At 42.2% G+C, this 22,614-nt stretch overlaps 2 protein-coding genes across 6 annotated transcripts in view; one reads left to right on the top strand and one right to left on the bottom strand.

Moving 5' to 3' along the window:
* The window catches only part of CARMIL1 (capping protein regulator and myosin 1 linker 1), a 303,069-nt gene that overhangs the window by 194,557 nt on the left and 85,898 nt on the right, over positions 1 to 22,614 (bottom strand). The gene's annotated exons all lie outside the window — the stretch shown is intronic.
* LOC130831436 (cytidine monophosphate-N-acetylneuraminic acid hydroxylase) overlaps positions 4,328 to 22,614 on the top strand; it is a 285,113-nt gene continuing 266,826 nt past the window's right edge. Inside the window, exon 1 of the mRNA XM_057699576.1 lies at positions 4,328 to 4,438. The gene's annotated coding sequence lies outside the window, so the exon portion shown is untranslated. The remainder of the gene's footprint in view (positions 4,439 to 22,614) is intronic.

Here is a 22,614-nt window from a genome sequence, read left to right as displayed (position 1 = left end):
AACTTTGGGCATTTTGTGAGCAGAGAGATAGAAAGCAAGTTCCTTTAAATCTCCAGGCTGCCTTTAAATCTCCAGGCTGCAGTATCCTCACCTCTAATTTGGAGACAATATTTGTCCCCCTGTAAGAATTGGAGATGGGGCTTCCTAGGTCGCGCAGTGGTTAAGAGTCCGCCTGCCAATGCAGAGGTCACGGGTTCGATCCCAGCTCCAGGAAGATCCCACATGCCGCGGAGCAACTAAGCCCGTGTGCCAAAAAAAAAAAAAAAAGAATTGGAGATAACCTATCAAGTGCTAAGCCTGTAGCAGATATTAATATAAAAGAAGACATTATAACTGGCCTCATACTTATAGAATACAGCTCTGAAAGTGATCTATAGGGATAAAAAACTGAGACCTACAGAAACGTGTGCAAACTTGCTAGAGAGAGAGCCAAGCCCAGATGCCCTGTCTCTCGTTCACGACACATCATCTCTGGGATGTAGCTTGAGTCAGTGCAGGGGGAGATTATTCCCATGGTAACTACAGCCTATCTGAGAATTAGACAAGAATTTCCATTTCTGGGTGGTGATGTGGTGAAACCTGATATAGAGAAAGAATGGGCATTGGACTCAAACCAATTTGAATTCACTTGCCAACTCCCCCAGTTAACAATTATATAATCTGAGTCTTATTTTTCTTACCTGTAAAATGGGCATGGCATAAGCTCTATATGACAGTTGTGAGGATTAAATGGGATAACTTGTAAAAAACCCAAGCACTGGGACTTCGCTGGTGGAGCAGTGGTTAAGAATCCACCTGCCAATTCAGGGGACACGGGTTCGATCCCTGGTCAGGGAAGATCCCACATGCCGCAGAGCAACTAAGCCCATGCGCCACAACTACTGACCCTGTGGCTCTACAGACCAAGAGTCACAACTACTGAGGCCACATGCTGCAACTACTGAAGCCCGCTCGCCTAGAGCCCATGCTCCGCAACAAGAGAACCCATGGCAATGAGAAGCCCATGCACTGCAATGGAAAGCAGTCCCCGCTCAACACAACTAGAGAAAGCCCTCGCACAGCAACGAAGACCCAACTCAGCCAATAAATAATTTAATTTAAAAAAACAAACAAACCCTAGCACTCTCTTAGACATCCTTAATTTTATTTACTGATGATGCTAACACCTGGCTAAAACATCTCTCTACACCATCCCCCCTCCAACTTCTGTCATCAGAGATCAGTACTGCACCGATTCACGTAAGGGCACTGGACTCTGAAGATGTACTAGAGTTTTACTGCCCCAGTTTGAATCCTGACATGCACTTTTCGTCCACTTCATCATTCCCTAGGCGGTGCTATCTATCTGCTCTGATTCCTAATTCACGCATCCCACTCTCTGACCACAACCTTCCAATTTCTCCTTCAGTGTGATCCATGGGACAGAGGGTCTGTCATCACGTAGGAATTTGTTAGAAATGCAGAATCTGAGGTCCCACTCCCAGACCTACGGCATCAGAATCTGCAGTTTAATAAGACCTCCGGGTGATTTATACACACGTTACAGTTAGCAAAGCACGAGCATCTTCTCCTCTACTCAGCTGTGCCCGCCACACTTGCTCCCAACACTGTTGGGTCACTGACCATTCTACATCCTCTCAGCCCATCTTCATCCCACTAAAACCCCACTGAAATCATTCCTCCACTATTCATACCTTCAGCCTGTGTGTTCCCTGTCCTTTCATTACGCCCACAGAGAAAAACCTCAACCCTGGATGAACCTACCCAGCCACCTATGCCGGTTTGCAGTGGTGGCTGCCAAGTGCAGCTGGAGAACAGAGCTAACCGACGAGCTGATTCCGCTTCCTTCATCTGGCAAGACGACTTCACTCCTACTCTACTGAGTACACAGACTTCATCAGAATGGTACCACTAACCATCCCACTCCAACCCTCCACACCTGCCTGCCCCTGCAGCTACATCTGTCCTCTCCTCCTCTCTGCAGTGCTGGAGGTAAATGCCCATCCCTTCGTCTAGGCTCTGGATGACATCCTGCCCACCTCGGCAGGAACTTTAAGTGACTAACTATGCTGTCGGTTCCATATCTAAATGTCCAGATAGATCCCAAGATCTAGATCCGTATCCTGGACTCTAGACCCCTCTTGTAGCTCCATCTAACTCCCTCCTTCCTCTGAGCCCAACTTCTCAAAAAACGATCTGCACCTCATGTCTTCATTTTTTCTGTCTCAAATTCACTCTACTGTTCAAAACTGGTTTCTGTCCCCACAACTCCATGGAGGTCTCAATCGCCTCTTTGCTGCTAGGTCCCGAGTATAGTTTTCAGCATTTCCTAAGGAGATTTCTCCTTAGCACTGCGCACAGCTGGATTTAGATTTCACAGCTGAACTAGATATCCCCTCAGCACTGGCACAGCCCCTCAAGCTTGGAATTCTCTTTTCCACAGGTTTGCCCACCCACCTCCCTGGCTGTGTCCATTCCCCACTCCTGCTATCTTCCATTCTCTCCCATGACTAGAGCGGATCCCAGAGGACTCCCAATTCATGTACAGTACAGCCCAGATGTCTCTCGGATCACCAGGTCTATCTGTCGAACTCCACCTGGATGTCTTCCCGACCCTTAAACTCAGCATGTGATCTTTCTTCCAGAATCTGCTCCACCTCCTCTAAGAGTTTGAGCTCAGTAATGAGCCATGGCCATCCATACAGTTTCTCAAGCCGGAAATCCAGGCATTGCCAATGTCAGTCCCTATCTCAGTCATTCACCAAGTTCAGTGCAATCTAAACATCTCTTAAATCCAGTCACTTCTGTCCAGCTCCAGTGCGATGACTCTACTCCAAGCCACCATCATCTTGCTCTGCACCACTTGCAATAGCTTCGCCACAGACCCTTCTTGCCTCACCAAATCAACTGCCCATATAAGATCCTGATACGATCTTCTAAAAACCCAAACATTATCTTATCGCCTCTCTGCTTCAGCTCATCAGTGGCTCCACAGGACTACACTGGTCCCTGCCTCCACCTGCAGCCTCATTTCACTCCCTCTCCTCCCCATCCCCCACCCTCCTCCAGTTCCAGCCACAATGGCCTTCTGTTGCCCCTCCCCCCGCAAGGGGAGGGCTCCTGCCCCACCCTCTGCTCCAGCTGCTCCTCCTTCCTCCCCCTTTCTTCACCTTCCCTCGATTCACACCTACTCCTCCTTCAGATCCCCACCTAAAGAACTTCCTTAAGAAAGTCCAGACTAGAGCAGGTCTCCCCATCAGATATTCTCACAGTATTTGCTCTTTTCCTTCGTAAGAACTACCACAATTTTAATTATTGGTGGAGTTATATAGTTAATATCTACCAGCCCCACCAGACTGTAAGGTGCCAGAAGCAGGGACCATATCTATCCTAGTCAAAGTTTACTGCTCTTCCCATACCCTTTCCAGCCGCAAAAACTCAGAGCTCAGAAGGTAAAAAAGTTGCTGTAGCCTGTGAATCCAATTATAAAAATTCAGTTATGCCTGTTTATTCCTGACGCCTACCACATAATTGACACATCCTTCCTATTTAATAGTCATATCCTATAAGGGAAGTACCTGAAAATCTGTTGTTTGCAGCTCACCTCGACCCAGTTCAAACAGATCTACTAGCTAAGCCCCAACTCACCTGCCAAAACAAAGAAAAATAGAAGAAGGAAAAGATGATCTAGCAGAGGAAAGGTGAAGAAATGCCAAACACTGACATCCCTGCCTTTTGCCTACTGTGTTCAAAGAACTTCCTTATTCGTAAATTCACTACAGAAAGATTCTAGTCTTCTGCAGCTCCCACAGGCTGGGAATGTCATTTCTAGCAATGGAGGCAGGGAAAGCAAAATCCACTCTAATAAATGATTTCAGCTGTCCTATGGCTTTCTAGATCTTGATTTTGCCCTTGTGTCAACAGAGCAACAGAGTTAGATCCACAAAACTCAGCAATTTACATAAGATGGGTCAGGGTACTGATGGGACAGACTTCATACAAAACATAGCAAAAAAACATCACGTTATTTTAGTGATAATTAATAGACCATTCAAACAGAAGGAAACTTAGCTTTAAAATCCAAGGCACAGTGAAAGGACATGCCAAAGAGCAGAAACCTATTTTTGTAAATAGAGCACATTTTTCTTCCTTGAAGCTTCAGATAAATGAGATTTGCTATGTGGAGAAGAAGTGTTTTGCTCTGGGAACACAGAAACATCACTCATCTGCTCAAAGTTACGAGATAAAGTGAAACTTGGGGGCAGAGCTTGCTAAGCCAAACCCAGCCTTTGCACAAAGGGAGGAAGGAAGTGAAAAGCTGACATCCCTCAGGGCCACCAAACACTGCTGCTGCCCTGCCCCTTAATGCAGAAAATAGCAAGTGGCTCTCTGCAAGGCTGTGCCTCTTCCTCCCTGCCTCGGTGGGAACCAACAAACTGTAAGTGATCCCTTTATTTATTTATTTTTTTTACTCCCGACCATTCCCAAGCTTTCCCCTCTCCCCAGCTATGCCAGAAACAGGCCAGGTGCCCCAGTCTGGCCCCAACCACTTCCCAGCGCGGGACAGGAACCCTCTGGCTCTATTTCTAGATTTCTGTCTCTACAGCTTATCACCTCCCCTCCCAAGGCAGCAAATTATGGCTGGCCCCTCCCCCATGACCCCTGCTGCTCCCTCAGGACACACCCATACCCATGCAGCCCAGCTCCACAACCAAGGGGACCCTTCTTCTGCCTTCTTGGAGTGGCATGACCACAAAGGACTGGCTGGTGTGCAGAGGGATCAGCCCGACCGGAGCCCCAAGTTCTTTTTCTTTTCAAAGTTGTCCACATAGAACCCCTGGAACCTTGGTCCAAAGTCTCCTCTCTGTGGCCCCTCAGAGTGGGAGGGAGAGGAACAGAGGCCCCCGGCAGAGCCCACAGGGAGTGGAGGCTGTACCCAGAGTCATCTCAGAGGGGACTGGGGTGCAGGCAGGATTATGCCAGATGGTGTCTTTGTGTTTCCCTACCTCTTGTTAAAATGAATTTCATTAAATTAGCAGCATTCTTTGGTTCCAAAAAAGTAGAATTCTCTTTTAAATGTACCTGTCCTATTCTTTTTTTGAATTATTTATAATTGTCATTAAATATTTAAGTCATTCATTCATCCATTAGATTATGATTGTCTACCCTGTAGACATTAAGGATAAAAAGACATAAAGCCGTGCCTTCAAGCAGCTTATATTCTACTGGGGGGAGACAGACTACGCACAAATAAGTAAAAATAGAGTATGTCAGATGGTGACAAGTGTTATGCAGAAAAACCTACCAGGGAAAGGGAAGAGTGATTGCTATGTGGGAGCTAGGGAGGGAGGGTGGATAGACGGCATTTTTAAATAGTTTGGTGAGACCTCATTATGAAGTGATGTTGAAAAGGGTCTAAAACAAGTGAAGGAATGAGCCAGGTGGACATCTTAGACAAGAGTGGTCCAAGCAGAGGAAGCGCCAAAAGCAAACAGCATGTTCCTGAGGCACGCAGATGCCTGCGGTACTTGGAGGAGAAAGAAGAGCTCACTGAGGCTTGAGGGGAGTAAGCACCGGTGAGGTCAGAGCGGGCTGTGAGACCTGGGAGGCCCTACCATCCACTGTCCACACTTTAGCTTTTACTTGGAAGAAAAGGGGAAGCCACTGGGGGATTTGGAGCACAAGAGCGACGTGACCTGACATTTAAAATGATCTGACTGCCTTGTTGAGAATAGACTGGAAAGCTGGTGAGAGGGCAAGAAGAGCAGCAAGGAACCCAGTCAGGAGGCAACTGAAATAATTGGCGAGAGAGATGGTGTGGCTGGGACCAAAGTGGTCAGTGGAGTGGTGAGAAGTGGCCAGATTCTGCATATACTCTGATGATAGAGCCCAAATGGATTTGTGAATGGAGTGGATTTGGAATATATTAGTTATTTTGCTAAAGGCAACAGTTTGGTTTATGCCTGCGAAATAATTATATAACAACTGAAGATGGTACATGGTTAAGTGACTACTGGATTGATCTAGATAATGTTACTTAAGAAAATAATTATGGAAGAAGTGCAACTTGAGAGCAAAGAACTGGTTCCAAGATTTTCCAAGTGTTATTCTGAAAAGCAAGTTTGTTCTTGGTAGGGAAACAAATGATGTTTGGGAGTGAGTGGTGCTTCTCTATCCAAACGCCTTTTGCTTCCCTTAATAATTTCAAATGTGCATTTAAAATTTAATAATACAAAGCCAGAGATTCTATTTGAATTCTAAGAAGCGACTGTGGGGAGTAGGAGGAAGGGAATTTTCTCTTGCCTTTTTCACTTCCTCTAGAGCAGTACTATCTCACAGAACCTTCTGGAAATTATCTATATCTGGACTTGCCAATACTGTAGCCACTAGCCACATGCGGCTACTAAGCACTCAAAATGTGACTAACATGAGTAACTAAAATTTTAATTTTATCTAATTCTAATTAATTTTACTTAAAACAGCTACTTGTGGCTAGAAGCTACCAGACTGAACCATACAGCTCACCCCACCATGAAACATTCCTGAACTACACATAATACTTTTTCTTTTGAAATTGAGTTACAAGGATATATACGAAACAGATTTGTAAAATCTTGAAGTATACATTCTTATTTTTTTATTACACCCTACAGTCACCATCTAATTCTCCTACTTGAAAAGAAACGGTAGATGGCTTGGTTTTAATCGTCTTTAAACACATTTTCTTAGTTTTTGCATGCAACTCATATCTTCTCGGCCATCATTCTATCAGTGACATTCAAAATGAAACTTCCCTCCCTGATGCGTATTCAATGCTAACATTTTAAATGTCACATAAAAATAAAGAAAGATGGAAGATTCTTACTATAATTGAACTTCCCTCCTGCTCTAAATTCAAAGCACTCCATGGCATCAGTTATCTCATTTCCCTTCCCAAAACGAATGAAAGGGCTCAAGTTAGTATCAACATTTTTCAGTTGAGAAAATCAAGGCAGAAGCAGATTAAAGGCAGCCCATTGTACACTGTACATCTATAGTTCTGTTGGAAAAGAGCAGAAATTAGGAAGATATAAGAAGGGAAATCACTTGAAAATGAGAAAGAAAGGGGGAAAAAAAAACCTACATGTAAATCCTTGGGTTGCTAAATTCAAGTGAGCTGAGACACGGTCTAGAAAATGCTGTCTGGACGAACAGGATTGGTGTCAATGTCTGCCCTTTGGGCCCTGTGTCTTAGCCCTTCCGCGGGTCCCAACAGTGCACCTGAGGCAAGATGCGGGCTCCACCACTGGATGGTGAAGAGGATGCAGTGGTCAGGCTGGGGCTCGATGAGTGAAGCGGACTCAGTATAATGACGTTGGCTTACTCATCAGCAAACCGGATTCAAATGACAGGGCAACATTCTTGAATAATCTCCTAACCCGACAGCTGGAGAATGAGCTTTCATTAATCTTGCTTTTGAAACACTCAGGCTAACCCCAGTTGTATCAGTACATTGCATGACCCAAGAGATTAAGAGAGGAATCCAATCAGTTTAGAGCTGACCTGAGAAGTTGTCAGTTAAATTCCTTTATGTTGAGCATGAGGATACTAAATCCCAGGAACACTAGGATACTTGCAAAAGAACAAAAGTTTATTCATTTTCACAAGCAAGCAAGCAAGCCTGCATTCCTGTGTTACATATAACTGATACGGTACAGTGTCTCCTATAAATAGTTAAGTCGACTATCCTTACTTTTAACTCCAACATGTTTCTAGAAACTATAGGATTAGAGGATAAACAATGTTATATATTATGTTATATTATACACATAACATTTAACATAGATATAACATAATTATATATACTATTTACATGTGTAACATATAATTCCCCCTATAGGAAGGGTATTAAAATTGGTGACTGTATTCCTGAACAACATTCTTAAATCTGAACTGAGACACAACAGTGTGATAAAAGCAAAGATAAAACAAATACAAACCATTAAAATAATTCAAAAATTGTTCAAGTATGTGTTAGTTCCTATGAAATAAGCATAAATATACTAAATACATCATAAATGAAGCCCAAAGTACCATTCGATATCTAGGAAATGCATAAAATTAGAACTACCTATATTATAAATCCTGGAATTTATGCTTCTTGGAATCTGGAAGGGCCTCCTCAGGGTAGTCAGGTTAGCCTGGTCTTTTAAAATGCAGTCAAGTCCAAACTGATGTTTCCTTTCAGTGAGCAGAGACTTTCAAAAATCTACCCCCTGCCTCAGCGATAACGCAAAATGCTACATACATATAGGCAGGGGCTTTAGACATGTTTCCGATGAAAATGAAGATGCTGGTGGGGATGGTGTTTTAAACGCGAAAGTGGCGTACAGTCAATTCTCTGCTACAGGTTCCCTGCCCACCAGAGTACCTACCAGCTGTATGGCATCACTTGGCTTATCACTTTGATAGCCACTGTTAGGGAAAAACACATTTCCTTTGTAAGTGATTTTTTTTTCATTCCCCAAATTATAAGTTTTTAAAGGAGTTTCAAGATATGAGTCCAAAAAGTTCCCCATCTTAATCCTGAAAATAATTTTGGCCAATACCCTTAAGTACAACCAGGGGCAGGGACATAATCTGTGCACAGCGCTTTAGAAAAGAGGGGGTAAGTCAAAATTCCATCACTATACTGAAAATGTCTTTTTGATACCCTGAGTCACCTTCATGGCAGGAAGACTGATTCCAATTCTTCCAAAGACAGGCAGGAAGGAAAAGCTTTCAGGAATATGCCTGTTGGTCTAACACGGAGAGAAACTAATGCAATCAGAACGGACACTGGAAAAACCAGGTTCTAGAGACTTCACCTTACATGCTTTAGGTCTTTTCACTGAAAATGCTAAGTGGTTTCACCATAGATTTTGCTAAATTTGCACGATTTACATGTAGATTTTAAGGTGAAGAACTAAAGACAGAGAGGAATAGGCGAACAGAAATGGAAGCTGCACAGACATACCTCATGAATTCTGAATATCAGACAATTCCTACAGACAATTCCAGATGATGCTACAGTGTCTCTCAAGACGGACATGCTTGAGCCAGTTCTACTGCTTACTAGCCATGTTTTGGGCACATAATCTACTCTCCCTACAGCTCACATCCTCAGCTGTTATGGACACAATACAGTATCCACGTCCTATGAATGTTGTGAAGATGAGATGCAGGATGTACGTAAAAGCTTTTCAGCACAGAACCTAGCCAACAATAACAGTTCAATAAATATCAACTGTCTAATGATAATAACAATAGTAGTTACAGTTCAAACAACAATAATAGCTCTCTGAAAGGCCAAGCTAAGCCATTTTTTTTTTAATTCCCCAACATACCAATAAATTGACTGAAATTGGATATAAAGTTTCCCCAGGCATAATTTGGTTTACGAGTTCTCTAATGATTACATGAAGGACCTACACAGAAGAGGTTCCATCCAAACCATCCCTTCACATTCATTAGTGTTATTCTCAAATTTAATAAGTTAACCGAACTTTTGTTTTCCACTCGTTAGAAGCCAGCCTGTTATATTTTCTGAATGTTCAGGGGCTGGTTTGATATCTGGTTTCCATAACTCTGACATTTTTGCAAAACTTGCCAATTTGCAACCATTTGCAGAAATCTGACTCACACCCAGTCACCAAACACACACTCATCTCCAATAGAAAGCAGCCATTCAGGTCTCCTATCAGCATCCCCGGTCAAAGGGACCAGGGCTGTTGAGGGTCTTCTCTAGTGCATGGGCAGGTTTACATCCACATCTCAGCAGAGCATGAAGACAGGAAGCCCAGAATCCTTCGTTAGCAGATGTGCTTGGAACAACGGTCCCAGTAGCTGGGCAGTCCCTGCCGTCCATATTATACCTGCACTAGAAGGGAACCTAGGCTTTTTCTAGCCACAAACACTGGCCTTCCATTCTGGACCACTCAGATGGTATCTTTCATATAAATATCAAAAGATAAGCCTTCTCCCAACACTCCAGTTCACAACTACTCTTCCTCTTAAGAACTGCCTGGGAAGAGGAAGAAAGGAAGGGAATATTTTTGACATCTGCCATAAGCCAGGAAAGGGGAGGCACTCACCTTATTGCATTTAACCCTGTACAGAAGGTACCATAATCTAGGCTTCCCTGGTGGTGCAGTGGTTAAGAATCTGCCTGCCAATGCAGGGGACAGGCGTTTGAGCCCTGGCCGGGGAAGATCCCACATGCCTCAGAGCAACTAAGCCCGTGCACCACAACTACTGGGCCCACGCACCACAACTGCTGAAGCCCGCATGCCTAGAGCCTGTGCTCCACAACGAGAGTAGCCACGGCAATAAGAAGCCCGGGCACCGCAACGAAGAGTAGCCCCCGCTCATCACAACTACAAAAAGCCCGCGTACAGCAACAAAGACCCAACACAGCCAATAAACTAACTAACTAAATAATTATTTAAAAAAAAAAAGAAGGTACCATAATCCTTGTGTTATAGGTGAGGAAATCTAGACTAAGAGAGGTTTAATTTAACTTGCCCCAGCGACACTGAAAGGAGTTAGAATCTGAACACAGATCCATCAGTTTCCATACCCGTGTTCCCAGCAGCCTCCCGTGGGGTGAACCTCTGTCAGTACTTGTCATCACCACCTCAAACCAAGTAGTGGCGCCTGAACCACAGGTCACCTGATTTACTCCTCAGTCTTCTGATGTTGAGCAACAATTTCTATGCAACTCAAAGAGCTTGTCCACATCATACGTCACTGAGCATGGTGTCTGGCAGAAAGGAGGCAGCTGCCTGATCTACGTCTCCCCTCTCCTAACCTGAAGACAGCAAGCCTGCGTCCTCTGCATGTGACTATCACATAAATGACCCTCACTCACATCAAGCTTTCACAAACCAGCCTCTTCTCACTAAATAACAGGCTAGTCAGTAATTAAAAGATGCGCAGGTCTATCGTCCTAAGCACTTCACATTAAGAAAAGGATTAACTCAAATGAAGGACGCTACTGACACTACTACGTGGGGAGATCTTTGAGGGAGGAGGAGAATACACATTATTTTAACATATGTGCTGATTTCTCTGTGCATTCCTTTGCCACTGGGTCATTAAAGAGGCATGTCGCGGCTGTGAATTCTGAGCACAAACAAATGAATTATCCCTAGTTGAGTGCTCTTGGAGGAACAGATCCTAGTCACGAATATCACTATGATGAGTCTCACTCTTAGGGATGCAAAGCTCCATCCACATGAAAAACATGATAATTGTCTTGTTCATTAACTTGTAAACAGTTCTTCTTCCAGCCATGCCTCTTTTGCAGTAACCCAATATTCAGAGATGTGACCCCTCTTCTGATTGCTTAGAAAATGGATCCTTTTCCTCCCAGTACTTTTAAGACGTCCAAATTTGTGCTGAATAACAGCATCAATATTAAATGATAATCCAGGAAAAGGTGTGAACATTTCCCTCACACTTCCCCACAGAGCTATGTAAATAACAGGAAATAAACCTGAATGTATTTCACATTTGTGCATATGTTTAAAGCAAGTATATCTGCCTAATTTGAAGTGCCTAAAATAAGATTTCAAATTTCATGGATTCTCCAGGAAAACTATACTGAGTAAGAGAAGGCCTAAGAATACATTAGGAGCAAAAGAGATGACGGACTATCCCCAATTACACTAGAAATAAGCCAGACAACAAACCATCCTTTACCCGGATAAGCAGCACTCCTCCAAGCAGCCCAGTGAATACCGTGCTGCACATGTGACAAAAAAAACCAGTTTGTCCAAAAAAGAGAACTATATCAGCCTCTGCCTTAGTCCATTCTGGATGCTGTAACAAAATATCACAGAAAAAAAAAAAACACCAGTGTGTCCAAAAGTGATTCCTGCACAGGAACCACTAAAGTACACATAAAAAGGACCCTCTCTTTGGCTGGTGCCTATAGTTGCAACTTTCATCATTTACCCTCTGCCTTTTCAGACTCATCATCTACCCCAGCCAACACTCAGAATAGCCCCCATTCCTACTGAGTGCTTGCCCCCCAAGGTCTATATGCTGCCATGTCTGCAAACCATCCAGATTTCTATTCTGACCATTGACTGGCCGATGCTCTCTTGATATGAACATGGACCAATCAGCCTCCATTCCTCCCCTTAGACACTATACGCTACAACTTGGTATCCCACTTTTTATGACAGTTTAACCACCAGGCACTTGTTTGTGTGGAGATGTGAAAATAAAATTTTTTTTGGAAAAAGAAGCTAGAATCACGGGGCTAGAAAGAACTTTAAAACTGTAAACATGCCTTCTAACAGTTTTCTGGACTGTTTGCTCCTTGAGGGCAGGACAAGGCCTTAATCAGCTTTATCTTGGTAACTCGCTCCCCAAAAGTGCTGAATGACAACCTCTTCAATGAAGCCTCTTACCAGCCTCTTTCATCAGCTGGCTATTTACATGAAAATTGTTAATCAGCTAGGGACAGGAAATCTTAACATAAATGACTCCATGGAGTGCAGGAACCAGCAATGATTAACGAGCTATTCCATGCTGGGTGAACCACCTAGCCTTGCTGCACTCATTTTCCTCATCTCTGCAGGGAATGATCAAGACTACTTCTAAGAAACCCTATGACCCTATCATTCTCTACTTTCAGGTTAAGGAAGAACTTCCTTTAACTGCCTGTTGAAACAAACAAACAAAAAAACAGATTATGTTACTGTGAGTTAGAAAAACCATCTAAAGACTAAGATATGCTATTTGCTGACTTTTCCTGGGATGCTTTTGCTCCCAGGGCTTTAAGAAGCAAAGAAATGGGTGACCGGTCCTAGAAGACCTCTTTGTTTCAGTTCTGTAGTTCTGTGACCAAGTGAGGACTTTGCAAAACAATGTTATAATCCTGCTATTAAGTTGTTCATAACGCTGTGGCTTTTATGAAACAGACAGTCTTTAAAAACATTTTTAAAAAGGCAGAACAATTTTAATTTTTCCTGGAAAGAAATGGGGCAAGCCCAAGCCCTCCAGGAAGTGCTGTCAAAATAAATCTGCTAGGCTTTTTCACTGGGAGTCTGCATGCCCTGAAGGGGATGAATCTCAAAGAAGAGCTTGATGTTACCCATCAGTCAAGAAATAACCACAGAGTAGGAAAGACTCTGGGAGGAGGGTGAGGCAGGGAATCATATTTAGAATTTGTAACATATGGAAGTCACACCACCACAGCACGAAAACAGGCTTCATCACCCTGCTGGAAACTATCTCCCCTTTGCACGTGTCTCACCTCAACAGGATGGCAAATGCAATTTTCTTATTTCCTCCATCCTCTATATAAAATTATCATCTATAACAGCACCTTTAGAAGATGCTAAAAGGGGGACGTGCAATACTCCAGCAGATCACTGATTGGAAAAAGTAAATAACAATATGTGAGTGATCACTGAAAAGGTTCTCAAATTCTTTACTTATGTGTAAATAAAAACATTTTAAAATCCTTTAACAGGAAAAATGAAAACAAAACTGCAAACTCCCTCATATTATCTCATTTTCTACTAAAAGAGGCATTCTTCAGTTAACAATCTTATTTACAGAGATATTGATCAAGGAGTGGCCCCAAGGAGGGTCAACTGAAAATAGTTTATTTTAGCTCAGATTTTTTTTTTAACTCAAAAAACCTTACCCCACCCAAAGAAGCCAATGCCTGGAGCAGGAAGTTACTAAATTTTCAATAGTGCTAAACAGTTACCACAGAGGATGCTTTTGTTCTTGATGTATAAAAATTCTTTACTCTGCCATTCAACCGATGTTGATTAAGGGTGTCATGGCAGCCTCCTGTTACTGCATCCTGTACGCCCTCCTTAATGAATTCCGCACCCCATCCCTGTCACAACAGTGCACATTCTTAAGGCAGTGGGCCTGGGGGCAGCAGCAAGGCACAGAAATGTGTCCACACACTCACAATGTTGTGAGCCACCTGGGCGAGGCTCCTGGCCCATGTTGAGGTTTTAATTTGCACTTTTGTGATGTGCTGGTAAATTGCAACAAAAATGCTGAAAAAGATAAAAGGGAAAAAGTACTGTCGGAACAATATTATTTTTTAAGTGATAAGATGCCGTGGGAAATGTAATTAGATACAATTTACTATACCATTAATCAGAATATGTTTTATGGTTAAAGTAAATAATCTTTGGATGCATTTCCCCCAAACTATTTTGCTCTGCTAAGGCAAAAGAAATGAAGTCTATATATGTAAGACACTTCCAAATAGGTAGTGTTCATTTGCTGGAATCACTTATCCTGTCACAAACACCCCAAAAAAGCAACTGTTTATGTGTAAAGGTTTCTTTGAAGTAAAATTAGATATGTAATGTGACTTTCCTTTACAGAAACCCTTCATTTCTAACTATTGCAGCAAAATTGTTTGTATTAAAACATTTATCCTTCCAACAACTCATGGTGGCTTTGTCCATTAGGCTGGCTTGGGAGGAGACGGAGACTTCATCACCTGCATGGCCCCAGTTCTTGGCACAGCAGCTGCCACAAACTAGCAGCTTAAAACAAATGCAGAGGTTATTTTTCATGGTCATAAATGGTATGTCAGTTTTTTTCCATTAATTTTATAGATTAAAAAAAAATTTTTTTAACCAAACTAGAGTGATTACCAGACTTCTCATTTGTTCCTTACTAGCTGTGTGATTTGGGACACACCATTTCATCTCTCTATGCCTCAGTTTCCCCTTCTATAAAATGAAGATTAATTACAGCACTTGTCTACTATCATCATTATAAAGATTAAATGAGTTAATAATGTAGTACTTTGTGCTGAGTACCATGTCATCATCCTAACCATCATTACCACTGCTGGGAAACGGGGCAAAACCATGGTGGGAAGGGCTCTAGTTCCCAGAGAAAATAACTACCACATATCGTGCTCTGTGAATACAAGTTCATTCACACTGGATAATAACAGAGGGATGAATAGATTGTGTGGCAGAGTAAAACGTAAAGGGTAGAAACTAGGCTGTGGTATGTGGGTGTTCACTGTAACAGTCTTTCAACTTTTCTGTGTGTCAGGAAAATCTCATAATAAAATGGTGAAAGGACTGGATAAGGGGAAGAAATACTTGAAAAAGAAAAAGTAACATGAGAGGTTGGTCATTAGACCTCCCTCCAAAAAAGTATTACTCGTCAGCAACAACAACGAGAGCAGAACAGTAATGGCCATGATCTTCACAGAAGTCTCACCCACCGTGTCCTACCATTTTGATCTTAAGGCTTAGAACCATCCTAGGAGGAAGCTATTCCAAGGATCATTCCCATTTCAGAAATTCGAAAGCAACGACAGAGAGAAAGACCTGCTGGGGATCACATGCTTGATGTGTCATCACAGAGACTAAAGCAGGCTCCACTGCACCCTTCCCAATCGCCAGAATGATTCTACCTCTTGTTTACGCCCTCTTCGTGGAAGAAAGCTCCCTCTTCTTCACCACTGTGTCCCCAGTGCCACAGTTCTTGACACACAGCAGGCACACAAAGACTGGTGAATGAATGAGATGAAGGAAGGAAGAAAGGGAGGGAGGGAAGAAAGGAAAGATGGAGGGAGGGTGGGAACATTATTTTTCGTTTCACCCACTACATCCAAACTCTACCCAATATAGTGATTGGAAAGAGAAGCAGTATTTTTATGAAAGTTGTATAGTATTTTCGGATTATAAAAGTAATACATAGGGACTTCCCTGGTGGCGCAGTGGATGAGAATTCGCCTGTCAATGCAGTGGACACGGGTTCGATCCCTGGTCCAGGAAGATCCCACATGCCACGGAGCAGCTAAGCCTGTGTGCCACAACTACTGAGCCCGACTGCTGCAACTACTGAAGCCTGAGCACCTAGAGCCCATGCTCCACAGCAAGAGAAGCCACCACAATGAGAAGCCCACGCACCACAACGAAGAGCAGCCCCCGCTTGCAGCAACTAGAGAAAGCCCACGTGCAGCAACGGAGACCCAATGCAGCCAATATAAATAAATAAATAAGTTTATTTTTTTAAAAATTTTTAAGTAATACATATTTATTACAGACAAGTATATTACTTCTTACTGAAAAAACTAAGTTAATACATTTCCTACAGGTGGATAACAGCAGCCATTTTTTTCCCTCAAGAAAGACTTGCGATTTTCCAAATGTGCCCAGCCCTGAGATACATTCAAAGGAAAGGCGAGACTCTCAATCACACAGATCAGAGCCATCCTGTGGCAGTGGTCTGGACAGAAGCACGCAGGATGGTGAGAGGTTTGCAAAACATGTCACATACGGCATAGCTGACAGAAGTAGGTCTACTTAGCATAAAGGAGAAAAAACACAGGAATGACAGGACAGTCTTCAAGGATTGACAGGGCTGCATATCAGAGGGAGTAAACTTTTCTGTCTGAGCCAACTAGGACCAATGTGTAGAAATTAAAGAAACAGGTTAGCTTGACATAAAACAAATAAACAAAAAAACCCCAAGAGATCAATTAAAAGTTGTGGAAAGAAATGAATTCATTTAGAAGCTCTCTCACCATCAACAGCCTTGTCATGAATGTGTGCAGGGTTAAACTAGATACCTTCAAAAGTCCTGTCCAACTCCAATACCCTGTGATTCTAGATCCCCATGTCCACCTATGTGATGGGCATCATACAGACCAGGGTTAACAATATATGACACGTGGCAAACTACCACTGTACACACATGCATACACACACACACAGCCCAAGATGAATTACAAACATTTATAAAACTAGAATTATGTAGTAAGACCTATTTTCTAACTCTATTATTGACTTAGACTTTGGAAGAAGGATGTGATACTCCAGGGACAAATGTTTTAGTTCAAAGTTATGATGCCCAAAACTGAAGAGCTACACGATATACACATTTTTTTAATTGCTAAACTAGTACAAACTCCTCATTCCGCACTAACTAGCTTCGTGACCTGGGGCACACCATTGCATCTCCATAGATGTCAGTGTCCAAAAGAACTTGGAATGCAGTTCAATATGGTAGCCACTAGCTACATGTTGCTTTTGGAGCCTTTCTGGTGCGGCTAGTGCAACAGAGGAATTTTTAATTTAAATAACTTTAATTATATCTCATTGTGACTAATTTATTAAATTTAAACAGGCACATGTGGCTAGTGGCTACTGTATTAAACAGTCAAGCTCTAATGATTCCTGAAACCTGTTGGAGAGCGTGAAATTCCAACTTCATTCAACCCATCACCCTAAATAAAATCTCAATACCATATAGGTAGCTGTGCGAGAAGGAAGAGATGAAATTCTGAGGCCCAACCACAGAAGATTATTAAGGCTCCTGCCAACTACTGCCTATCCAGTGATCATCCCTCTGATATCCTGGGATAGACATCGCAGTGGCCTTTTATCTTTTAATGTCCATAGTTGGGTTCCACATTCAAGTATGGTGGCGTGATTATCAAAGTTCTCCAGAAAGATGACCTGAAAAGTGCAATGCCCTGTTGGTGGGGAATACCACCAGCCAGTAACACCACCAGCCACCTATGCCTAATATGAAGACATTAGTGGATTACTAGTGAAATATTTGTGAATAATAGTGAATAATTAGTGAATATCACTGAAATATATAAGGTTCCCTGCAGAGTACAAACAGCTACCTCTAAATTAGTTAAATATCTCATATGAAGTACACCACCAGGTTTATTTTAGTTTTACTTATTTCAAATCAAATTGTGCAACCAACCCTAAAAGCTCTTTCACATGTTTGAAAACATACAAGTCATAAAAGCCAAAAATTATGACTTTTTAAAGAATTATCTAGGTTGGTTAAGAAATATAAAGAGTCTAGAAAAACTCCCTTTTGAAAAATTGCCAGATAATGTTAATAACAGGCATATTCCAGAGCTTTAGGAGAAACTTAGAGACAAATCTACTAACATGTATTAGTAATATCAATCACTACAGCACTGGAAAATGAGACCTCAAAACAGCAAATGTGAAAGGGCAGGGGGCCTGATCACAAGAGCTATTTTTTAGGAAAAAATTCATAGCATATCTAGGCAATCATAATCATAATAATGATGATAATAGTATATGATTATTACTATTGTACTCTACTTTTGCAATACTTTAAAGTCTTTATTTTCAACTAGGCAATGGCCACCAGAAAAAATCTTACAAATGACAAGCCAATCATCTGTTTAACAACTGAGTGGACGGCTTCCCAGCATCTAACGCACCACCACTGGCTAGTCTCACAGAGGGAATTCTATGCAGAAAACTCAGATGTCGGCTTGCTGATTCTTAATTCCTGAACTGCATTCTGCTGATGATGCATACCGCTTGTAATTATCATGAGTCCTGCATCCAGAGAACAAGGCAGGCGAAAGCTCCATTGCTGCTGCCCATACCAGCATTAGCTTGCCTTTCCCTGCTTCATTGGCTCTGATCACTGGGCAGACACTGAACTCACTGCTTTTTTCTTTCCACATGCTGACTCAAGAATTCCCAGCACCGGTATTCATGTTTCAGAGTGTCTAGAATAAAAAACACTGATATTCAACTCCAGCAATTATTCCATTTTTGACTTTAAAGAAAAGTGATCAATTACTTCCAATCTGACTTAAGCAGCTAACATTTTTTAAACACTTGACTTAGAAATAACTTGAGGTCATAAAAAATATACATAATGGACAGTACCATAACTTTTTAACATTTAATGAAAGGCTGAAGGACAGATTCCTTTGGAGTTGCCCATAGACTCTGTCTTAGTCTGCTTGGACTGGTATGATGAATACCCTTAGACTGAGTGGCTGAAACAACAATGTTTATTTCTCACAGTTCTAGATGCTACAAAGTCCAAGCTGAAGGTATTGGCCAATTTTGTTTTGATAAGAGCCCTCCTCCTGGTTGCTGATGGATGCCTTCTTGCTGTATCCACCCAAGGACAGAGAGAGAAAGAGCTAGCTTTCTGGTCTCTTCTTATAAGGGCACTAATCCCATCATGACGGCTCCACCCTCATTACCTAACTACTTCTCAAAGGCTCCAGCTCCAAATAACATCACGCTGGGATCAGGGCTTCAACAAATACATTTGGGGGAACACAAACATTTAGTCCATAGCAGACTCCACATAAGGAATGCAAGTCCTCCTCTTGCCTTCTGAAATAAGATCAGCGCATTTTCAGTAGCGAGGGTATCCAGGGGTAAGAGAAGCACAGGGTATGGTACTGTTCCAGGCAGTTGGAGTGCCTGATGAATGATGAATTTGCAAACACAGGCGTGTGGGTTTCCCCAGCGGTGGAGGGAGGAAATCCCCAGCAATAAGGAATGAGAGCTGAATTCTCGTTAAGCTAGTTGTTCCTACATTCAAGGTAAAACCTGCCATAAATAAGTGGAGAAATCCACATCTAAAGATGAAACAATAGGGACTTCCCTGGTGGGGCAGAGGTTAAGAATCTGCCTGCCAATGCAAGGGACACAGGTTCAAGCCCTGGTCCAGGAAGATCCCACATGCCACAGAGCATCTAAGCCTGTGCACCATAAGTACTGAGACTGTGCTCTAGAGGCTACATGCCACAACTACTGAAGCCCACACATCTAGAGCCCGTGCTCCTCACCAAGAGAAGCCCCCGCAATGAGAAGCCCGCACACTACAACAAAGACATACGATGCAGCCAATAAATAAATAAATTTATTTTTTTTTTAAAGATGAAAAAATAATGCCATTGGCTGGCTAAATACCTTGGGAACCTGCAGTATTAATATAACAGGAAACTCCATTCCTATCACAGAACTTCAACTCTTTCAATTAGTACAGTCATTACCATAAGGAACACTGGCCTTTCAATACTCTCCAGCCTTAACTCTTCTGGAGTTCTGGAGAACAAGGCCAAATGTAACATTTATCAGCTCATGGATATCAAGACTGTTTCCAAATACCTGCAGACACATGACAGGTGTGATGCTACAATCACATGGCTCACAAAGTCTGGCGGCCCCACGATCTTGAGACATTTGCTCCCACTTGCCCACCCGTTCAAGATCCTTTCTTTTTTTTCCCTCATGAACATGCTTTCCGTTTCCTTTCCATTCTTCCAAAAGATATCCAAAATGACAGAATCCATTTGTCAACTCATAGCCAGAGGCCACCGGGAAAGGGATCCACAGTCGTGACTGGTGACTGTTCTCCAATTCATGCAATGCCTGTATGTTTACGTTCCCCCCAAGGCCTCATTCTCGTACTGAAACTATTCTAACTGTAATTACAGTCATCACCATCCAAATATATAGCTGGTTCATTTTGCTTAGAAGTCACTGAAGCCAAGAAACAAGTCACTTTAGGTTCCGTCCCTCCCTCATTGTGCTCAATGTCTTCACCAGTTGAATCTCGAGAAAGGCTTGCTGAATTGAACAGAAGTAGAAAATCCAAATTCTGCGTCTTCAAATCCAAAGGATGGTTATAAAAATCGTAGCTTGAAAAGCTGCTGAATTGTAGCATACATATTGCTATTTAAGAGTTTGTACATCCTCTATTTAAGGAAATGTAGACCTCTTATAAAATTCAGAATAATTTACATTAACGTTTCATTTGTCTTGCAGTAGGGGTGGTGAGCACAGTGCCCGATAAAGTGAGCTATCTATTTAGTCACAGACTTTTACATTTCTGCATGCGCTCTTCAGAATTATTATTTTGGGGACTGTTGAAAAGTCACAGCCCAAATGCTGTATTTGCCTATTCCTTAGTTCATAAGACGATTTTTCAAATGTAAGTCTACAAGTATAAACACTTTTTTAACTTTCCTTGAACCTAAGTATTTTTAAATGTCTAGTCTGCCCTTGCTAGTGAAGTAAAGGTGATATAATATTATATCATCTAATTCCACATGTCATATCGTCTTGTATTATCGATATTGTATCATCTTGTATTGTCATGATTCTCACCTGTTGCTTATTAATTTCATGCAAATTCTGATTTTCAAATGTAGATCAGTAATAATGGCCAATATTTATACAACACTTACTATGTGCTGAACCTTACGCATTGCTTTTATTAATTCATGCAATCCTCACCTTGACCCTAGGTGGTGGGTACTATTATCTCTCCAAGGCCTCAGGGAGTTGTCATTTGTTTTTATTTAAAATTCCTACTCCTAAACTATACCAGCGGAATAGCAAAATAAAGTCCATGTCCTTAAAACAGACCGGGGTAACTTATTTCATATTACAAATGATTAATGTGATCGGTAGCATCATAAAGTGCATTAATTCCTGGGCTATTTGCCCACACCAAATTTCCTAAGTTAATCTCACCCCTTAGTGTGTGAGACACACACCCATCATATACATCCAGACATGGAGTTACCCAGGCTTCGGAGAGAGTAAGAACTATAGACTAGAACAAGCCCACAAACAACTTGCAATTCAATTTTTTATATGAAATATTAATCTCATCACTTTCTTTACCAAACCTGCTAACGAGTGGCAAGTCAGACTGAAGTCTCACTCTCCTCCCTCCCCGCAATCTCTGGTAGAGATGCCAGTGAGCAGAAAAATGAGCCTACAGCCTAGAATAACTTACAGGCTGGAATAATCAGTCTTCGAAAATTCAAGAGCTAACTTATTAAAACTTAACTAATTTGCACCACAGGAGAGGCCCAAATTCAAGATAAAATACCCCAAATCAATTTATTTCTTTATAAAACAAGCATGTAGTCAAATGTTTGGCATGATCATGAACAGAAAACTCTGCAATTTATTTGGTATTAATAACTTCCAAAAATCTTACTACTATTTCCTTTTTTGTTCTCCCACGTGAACAAATATTCCAAGTGCCTGGAACAGAGCAGGGCACACAGCGGGTGCTTTATAAAAGTTTACTTAATGAAATGCATGAATGAATAGTTCAGGTGTCTCAGCATTCCCTGAATTTCCAGCCCTTGGCGGCTGAAAACCACATGGCACAAAAATCCCAGAGGGACTTTTCCAGAACACAAATGTATCTATGTTTCTCCACTGCCTGAATCCCCTTCACAGACTTCCCCACACTTCATCAGCAAGCTGAACAGACTGGACTCTGTCACAGAGCAACTATGTTACATCTCTAGCCCACTATTTCACCACTGTTGGCCTTAACAAGTGTGAAACTCCCCATGGTGTCCTCTCCTCCCTTGCATCCACTCAATGCCTTAGCTGCCTGGGTTCTCCTGAAAGGCTGCACATCTATCACTGCACTTAGCTTGCTGTTATTAATCAATCAACTATTTTGGTGTCTAACTGCCCCCCAGTCTTTGAACTCTCTAAAGGAAGATTATCCTAGTAATCACTGTGTCCCCAGCATCTAGCAAAGTATTCCAAACACAGTAGGTATCAATCAATGTTTACTGGATGCCTGGATGGATAAATGGGTGCGCAAAATCAAACCGTACTACAACTATTCATAAAAATCACAGGGGACTTCCTAGGTGGTACAGTGATTAAGAATCCTCCTGCCAATGCAGGGATATGTGTTCAACCTCTGCTCCAGGACGATCCCACATGCCGCAGAGCAGCTAAGCCCGTGTGCCACAACTACTGAAGCCCACACGCCTAGAGCCTGTGCTCC

This window comes from Hippopotamus amphibius, chromosome 11 (assembly GCF_030028045.1).
Source record: "Hippopotamus amphibius kiboko isolate mHipAmp2 chromosome 11, mHipAmp2.hap2, whole genome shotgun sequence".
Lineage (NCBI taxonomy): Eukaryota > Metazoa > Chordata > Mammalia > Artiodactyla > Hippopotamidae > Hippopotamus > Hippopotamus amphibius.
The sequence above is the reverse complement of the archived record's forward strand: the minus strand, read 5'-3'. Positions and strand labels throughout refer to the sequence as shown.